Consider the following 8526-nt stretch of genomic DNA (forward strand, 5'->3'; position numbering starts at 1 on the left):
GTGTTGGGTTTAGGGAGCAGGAGAGTGCATGTTGTAAATCAAACCTGGAAAATGCCCAAACCTCCATTTTGTTCAGACTTAGAATTGCCACCTTGCTTAAGCTGGTACTGCTGTATATACATCTATATATATTTTTTTTCCTCTTTCTTAAAATGCCACCATGTGCAATGTATCTGTCTATATAGAGAGATGCATGCATGTTTCTGGTTTTCGTGTGCCAGAATGGATATCTCTCATTTTCGGATTCAGAAAACTGTATTGGGCTGGCAATTTGTGCATATGTTAGCAAAGGAAACCATAAATTGGTTAAAATAAAAGGAGGGGGGAAAAAAAGCAAAAAATTATGAAAGCTCTAACAGTCAAATAAAATGACATGAAACAGAAAGGACACGGACAATGTCCAGGTTCTGCTGCTGATCCATATTGTCCCTGATCAGACAGTTCTGCCCTAGTGGCAGAACACAATATATTTTGATGCTAATAGCAGATCCCTCTCCCTGTTTCCTGTACATCTGAACCCTGCTCTAGGAGGGGGCAGTCCCCACGCCTGTGCAGTCTTTGCTGAGACTACAAACAATGGCTACCAAACTGGGATGGCGTTTTGTGGAAATGAACTAAGACCACCAACTCATTCGCCCCAGGCAAACAAGTGACTTTCACGCGCTAATGAATGACTCATGTGCACTAAGCTTTTGATCACAGCCGAAGCCGCCGACCTAGAAGGGAAAGGCTCGGTCCCTCTGTGCCAGGGCCCAGAGCCATCGAGTCGCCGCTGCTTCTGCTGCTTTGTCTGCGTCCCATGCCAGGGATCGCGTTTGTCCAGTGCGGCTGGTTTGCAAGGGTCTTTGGCATCAGCAGAGAGTCTCGCAATGCATTTCATTTGTCCGCCTGTCGAAAGGCGACCCTGAAAGAAAAGTGCTCAGGTTTCTCTCCCAGGATCTGAAATGTAAGCGGGTTAGACACGGATAAAGCACTGATTAGCAAAGGAAGAACCCCGTGTCTGTATTTTATCAGTTATTGCTTTCATGGGTTTTGCTCTTTCTGGATTTTACAGACTCTTGTCTCTTGTTGCATTTTTGTTAGATGAGATACAGCAATCCCTGGCAATGGGTGCACAGCCATTTTGTTATTTCTCTTCTTATTTTAGTGTGAAATATAAATAGCGTTTTGCTTGTTACTAAGGATTTTTTTGGGAGTGGGAGGGTCGGACCCTAAATTAGACTTTGCTTTTCCCCCTTTAAGTTCCAGGGCACAACCCATGTCAAACTGAATCCCTCCCATCTCACGTCCTCCTTTCCCCTTGTACCCCCCCCCCCCTTCGTCCTCCCTGACCCTCAACCTCGCCCTTCTGGGTTCATTGTCTGCTTTTGGACAGCTGGGGGTTGCCCGGTTATCCAATCCACCGGCTAAGAGGGTGAACGGTGCCGGCTTTGCTTTTGGAATTTCGTGCCCGAAGTCTGTGCCCAGCCCCCCCCCCCCCCCCCCCAAAACAGATTCCCATTGTGCCTGGGCTGAATGCAGTTGTTGCCATAAACAGCGAATGCATGAAAGCGCTGCCCTCCGAGCTCGCCGGCACGTGCCTCGCAGGGGCGTCCTCTGATAGGTGGAGCCGCGGCAGATGGGGGCTCTACGGCGGGCTGCATTCCAGGAGGCGCGGGAGATTCCCCTTGACTCCGGACCCCAGCACCTGCTCCCTCCCCCCCCGGCACCGGCAGATGGGTTTTCAGTAGACAAAAACAAGAGGGACCCTACAGCTTGGCCTTTCTATCACTCGCACTCTTTCGAGACCCTGCAGATGTCATTTCGGGACGGCTTCCCAATGTCTCCATGTCTGCTAGGGGTCACTGGGCAGCTACATTAAACAAAGCCTCGCTATACCGTGAAGCTTATAATTGCAAAGACTCCTGCATAGCTAAACCTTTTAAAGTATTTCAGTTGAGAGAAAAAAAAATACAGAGCTATCCCTCTGCAATCCATTTTACACTACCTAATCACTAAAAAGAAGAGGTTATTTCAAACGAATCTCTGAAAGTTAACATCCCTTTTTAAATTACAAGACCTGCAGTGTGCTCGTGTTCGTTTCCTTTGATTTTCTCACCCTATCTCCTTATTTCTTCAATGAAGATCAGTTTTGCAGTTACTGTAAATTTGCTTTAGGGTGAAAACAGAACGCAGACTTCACAATGCGTCCTTTCTGTTCTAGATATCATCTGATAAATTGCTAACGGGACGGTCAGTGCCTAGGGATTTTGTCTAAGGACAAAATATATGACATTCGGAGCTCCCCATGCTATTTCTCTGTGCTGTAAACGCACTGTACCTGTCCTGGAGGTCATCGTACAAAGGTTATACCCAAGCCGTCCAAGTTCTTATTAATTCAGAGTAGTTTTATCATGAGGGGAGGGGTGAGGCATTGAGGGTGCCAGGCACAAATGCTTAAATAACACAATTCCCAATAGGCTCATAACCAACCTGGTATTTGTGATGATATCGGTTTCATATTTCATGGACCACAGGAAGAACCTGAGATGTTTTTGTCCCATCCATCAGAGATCTGTGTCCCTTAATACAGTGAATTTTTAACAATATGCATCAAACAGGATGCTTCTATATTTGCTATAAAAGATATTTTTGCAGTTCATCCGACTTTTGAGGTCGTTCTACTTCAATGATATTTCTGATGTTAAAGCATAATATTTTCAATCATTGGACCTGTCTCAAAAGCTGAGAGGGAGCTCAATGCCCTGATTGATTTCTTAGGTACTTTGATGCGGTGACACATCAAGCCACGGAGTACAATGGGGCACTTTGTGAAAATAAATAAAGATGTTTTCTGTCATTCCTTCCCCTGCCTTATCATTTGGCCAAAACAATTTGTTTCCAGCACCACCTCCGCCCCCACACTTCTGTCTCCTTTCCTGATGCTTTTCCCAGATAATGGAAAGCAAGGACACTTTCTGCTCGAAGGCCAGGGATAGAAAAAAACACATTCTTCTGTCACATTTTTCAGACTCTAACATGACCGCAAAAGATTCTCTCGCCCTCTTGCAACCTGACATGGCACGCTTGGAAAATATTCCTGCACATAAAGGAAACATTCTTTTGTATTTCACAGTCCAATCTTTTATTGATACTATATTAATACAATGTTATATAACACCACATTATCTAAAAAAACAACCCCTCCTATTCCCCTTAAATCACCAATGGTGTTTTAAATGGTATGAATGGTGTAGTGTGTATGTGATTTAAGGGGAATAGGAGGGTTGTTTGGTTTTGTTTTGTTTTTTAGATAATGTGGTGTTATATGACATTGTATTAATATAGTATCAATAAAAGATTGGATTGTGAAACACAAAAGACTGTTTCCTTTATATATAGGAATATAGTATTGTATTGGGGACTCAGTACCTTCTGTGATAGATCACTTAAAAAATATACCAAAATGTTTATTTGATTATTTCTTTTCTGTGGTGTATGCAATACTGGTAAACATAATAATGTGTGCTGAAATATATTTCTAAATTTCTATTCTAAACTAAATTCAAAAGCCTATCTAGTTAGATTGGGTTTTTGTTTTTTTTTTGTTTTTTTTTACCATAGAAACAAATCAGGAATACCCTTTAGTACAGCAAGCCTTTAGACAGTATATATAGAAAAATAATTTGCCTTTTATAACTCCTTTTTTCTGATTATCTTTAACATTTGAAACCATGTCCCTCGTGTACACTAGGCCAATGTAAAATGTTTTTAGCACAAAAATTGCCCGGAGACATATCCTCTTGCAATGAGCATATTCCTCCAGGAGCACATGCCCAGGAGGGAAGGGCTAGGGTGGCCTTTGTGGCTGGTGATTCGAGTATTAGGAGGTAGATAGCTGGGTGACTGGTAGACCTGAGGATCACCTGCATGGTGCAAAGGTGACGGATCTTACACATCACATAGATAGGATTTTAGATAGTACTGGGGAGGAATCACGTGGGAAGGATACACATGGGAACCAATGACATAGGAGAGCGCACAAGGGAGAATCTGTGAACCAAATTTAGGATTTTAAGTACAAAGTTGAAATCCAGTACCTCCAGGGTAGCATTCCCAGAAATGCTCCCTGTTCCATGCGTGGGGCCCCAGAAGCAGATGCAGCTCCAGCGTCTCAATGCGAGGATGAGACGATGGTGCAGGGAAGAAGTTTTTAGGTTTATTAGGACCTGGGCACCATTTGGGGGGAGGGAGGGGCCTTTTCCAAAAGGATGGGTTTCACCTTAACCAGGGTGGAACCAGGCTGCTGGCACTGACCTTTAAAAAGGAGATAGGGCAGTTTTTAAACTAGATGATGGGGGAAAGCCGACAGTCACTCTGATGTGCATGGTTCGGAGAAAGGTATCTTTGAAGGATACTAAGAGAATAGGGAATTTAAGGAATCCCATTAGACAGATTGCAATAAATTCAAAAGTGGGCCAGGTGCCTTTAAGTAAAAGCAGACAGAGCAGAAAGATTTCAAATTATCCCTGTTAATTGACAAGCAGGTGGTTAATACAAACAAAAAACATATTTTGAAATGTTTGTATACAAATGCTAGAAGTCTAAAAAAATAAGATGGGAGAGTTGGAGTGTATAGCCCTGGATGAAAACATTGATATAACAGGCATCTCAGAGACATGGTGGAAGGAGGATAACTAATGAGACCCCATGATACCAGGGTACAAATTATATTGAAATGATAGGAAGGATCACATTGGTGGAGGGGTGGTGCTATGTTATAGAAGGCATAAAGTCAAAAAAGATAAAAGTTCTACAGGAAACAAATGCAGTATAGAATCATTTTGGATAGAAATTCCTTGTAAGAATAGAATAAACATTGGGGGTGTACTACTGTCCACCTGGCCAGAATGAACAAACAGACAATGAAATGCTAAAAGAAATTAGGGAAGCTAACAAAATAGGCAAAGTAATAATGGGTGATTTCAATGACCCCAGTACTGACTGGGTGAATATCACATCAGGACATGCTAGAGAGGTAAAGTTCCTACATGAAATAAATGACTGCTTCATGGAGCAGATGGTACAAGAACCAACAAGAGGGGAAACTATTTTAAACCTAGTCCTTAGTGAAACACAGGATTCGGTGCAAGAGGTAACAGTGTTGGAGCCACTTGGCAATAGTGATCACAACATGATCGAAATTCACTTAATAACAGGAGGGAGGACACTAAAGAAATCTACTGTGACAGCATTTTTCAGAAGGGTGACTATGAAAAAATGAGAAAAATGGTTAGGAAAAAAACTTAAAGAAGCAGCTGCACAAATTATGAATTTACATCAGGCATGGACCTTGTTTAAAAAATACCATCTTGGAAGCCCAGACCTGATTCCACACATTAGAAAAAGGTGAAGGAAGGCTAAACAACTACCAGCATGATTAAAAGGTAAGGTGAGAGAGACTCACCTTACCTTTTCCAGGAAATTTTCCAGGAAATGGAAAAGGGATTTGAATGAAGAAAAGTAATTGCCAGGTCGTTGTGGCCTGGTTTTTGGCCTCTGTTGGAAACAGGATGCTGGGCTTGATGGACCCTTGGTCTGTCCCAGCATGGCAATTTCTTATGTTCTTATAAGCACTGGCAAGATAGATGCAAAGCATTGATAAGAAAGGCAAAGAGAGAATTTGAAAGGAAGCTTGCTGTGGAAGCAAAAAGTCATAATAAAACCATTTTCAGGTACATTCAAAGTAAAAAGCAAGGGAGTCATACCATTAAATGATCAATGGGTAAAAGGGGCACGTAGGAATGACAAAGACATAGCAGAGAGACTAAATATAAACACATTCTTTACTTCTGTCTTCACTGAGGAAGATGTAAGAGAGATACCCATCGCAGAAATGATATTCAAATGTGATGATTCAGCAGAATTGAAACAAATCTCAATGTAACTGGAAGATGTTATAGGGCAAATTAAAGAGTAGCGAATCACCTGAGCCAAATGGTATACATCCCAGAGTGCTGAAAGAACTGAAAAATGAAATTATGGACCTGCTATTATTCATTTGTAAACTATCATTAAAATCATCTGTTGGACCTGAAGACTGGAGGATTGTCAATATAATGCCAATTTAAAAAAGGAATCAATGGGTGATCCAGGAAGCTACAAGCCAATGAATCTGATGTCTGTGACATACAAAATGATAGAAACTATCATAAAGAACAAAATTGCTGAACATGTAAATAAGCATAGTTTAATGGGACAAAGCCAACATGGATTTAGCCAAGGGAAACCTTGCCTCACCAATCTGCTACATTTTTTTGAGGGTATAAATAAACATGTGCATAAAATTGAGCCAGTTGATATAGTGTATCTGGATTTCCAGAAATCAATTTCCTAATAAGCCTCATGGGAGACTTCTTAGGAAATTAAAAAGTCATGGGATAGGGGGCAGTGTCCTATTGTGGATTGGAACTGGTTAAAAGATAGAAAACAAAGAGCAGGGTTAAATGCAAATTTTTCAGTGGAGAAAGGTGAATAGTGGAGTGTCCCAGGGATCTGTTCTGGGACCATTGCTTTTTAATATAGTTATAAATGACCAGAAAAAGGGAACAATGAGTGAGGTCATCAACTTTGCTGATTACACAAAATTATTCAAAATTGTTACATCACAAAAGGATTGTGAGAAATTGCAAGAGGACCTTGCAAAACTGGAAGATTGGGCATGAAATGGCAAATGAAATTTAATGTGAACAAGTGCAAAGTGATGCACTTAGGGAAGAGTAACCCAAATTATAGCAACACAATGCAAGGTTTACATTAGGAGTCACCATTCAGCAAAAGGATTTAGGCATCATCACTGATAATACATTGAAATCTTCTGTTCAACGGCTCAACCCTGCGGATATTTGGCTCTTTGCTGGCTGTGTGTTATGTTTTGTAGGGTTTGGGTGGACCCTTGGACACTGTGGCAGCTGACCAGGCCCACGGGGGGAAGTCCTGTGAGGGGCCACAGGTCAGGCTCAGCTCCGGACACACAAACACAGATATCTTTTATTAGACAGTTTATGAAGCCACCAGAGGTGGCGGTACTGAGTAGAAGATGGAGCCCAGCTGGGATAGTATTCCTCAGGGCGCTGGAACAGCGGCTTCTCTGGTAGCAGTGCTGTAGGAAGGAGAACTGGGAAAATGAGTACACTGAGATATTCACCGAGTCCCCGGTATGGAGAAGCCCCAAGATAGGGAGAGCTGGCCCTCGAGGAGCGAGTACCAGATCCCTGGGCACAGAGACTCATTGGCAAGTACTCACACAGCAGTTCTCCATGGAAGATGGCACTGGTGCTGGAACGGAGGCAGGCCCTCGAGGAGCGAGTACCTGGTTCCAGGGAAACAGCTCTGAGGAGTAGATGGTAGTTGTACTCACAGATGGTGTCTGTAGCGAATTCTTCCAAGTAGAAGAGGAGATGGACACAGGCAGCGAATCTGGGAATATGGGCCCTCGAGGAGCGAGTACCAGTTCCTGATAGCGACCTGAATGAAGCAGAGAGGCCCCCGAGGAGCGAGTACCTCGTTAATAGCAAGAGTCCAAACAGAAGTTGGAAGCAGAGTAGCTGGGTACAGAGAGCGAATCCCATCCGTAGGAAATCCCTGGCTAACTCAAAAACTAGCAATAAACAACAGGCTTAAATATCCGGGCAGCGTGACGTCATCACAGGGGGACGCCCCTGAGGTTTGCGCCATAGAGGAAGTAAGAATGAGGGCCGTGCGGCGCACATGCCCTAAGGTATCTGAGGAGCATGGCAGGAGGCAGCACTCAAGCAGGTCTGGGGACACCAGAGAGGATGGGGGCAGATGCCGCGGCAGCCAGACGTCCACAGGGAGCAGGAGGAGTCGCAGAAAAAGAAAGGTAGGCGGCGTGAAGCCGTCGGGCCACAACGGTTGCAACACTGTGGCGAGTGCTGAGGTCAAATAGGCCTATAGGTCAAGCAACCTATGGGTTGTCTTAGCTTGCTAGTCGTAGCAGCTAAGCTGCCAGGGCTGGTTTACGGATGGCTTACTTAAATTCAGTTGTGTTATGTTATTTGGCTCAGGTACTGAATTTGAATCAAAGCTGCTGCCTTTGACCTTCCAAACACTTGTGTGACACAAATATTTACTTGTTGGGTGAGGATGGGAGCAGGTCAGAGGCTGGTCAGAGGCTGGTCAGAGGAAGAATGGCAGCTAGGGATGTGAATCGTTTTTCAATGATTAAAATTATCGTCCGATAATGTTTATATCGTCTTAAATCGTTATAGATCACGATACAATAGAAATTCTAACGATTTATCGTTAAAAATCGTTAAATCGTGTTAGTGCGCACTAACTCGAGTTAGTGCGCACTAACTCCCCGTTAGTGCGCACTAAATCGAGTTAGTGCGCACTAACTGAAAATGATACAAATAAACACTTTCCAGGTCACTGAAGGTCAGTTAGGAATGAATATGTGTTCCTATTGGCTGGCTGCCCTCTTATCTATTGATATTACCAAGGTTACCACTGAGGTGATGGTTG

This window comes from Rhinatrema bivittatum, unplaced genomic scaffold (genome assembly GCF_901001135.1).
Source record: "Rhinatrema bivittatum unplaced genomic scaffold, aRhiBiv1.1, whole genome shotgun sequence".
Taxonomy (NCBI): domain Eukaryota; kingdom Metazoa; phylum Chordata; class Amphibia; order Gymnophiona; family Rhinatrematidae; genus Rhinatrema; species Rhinatrema bivittatum.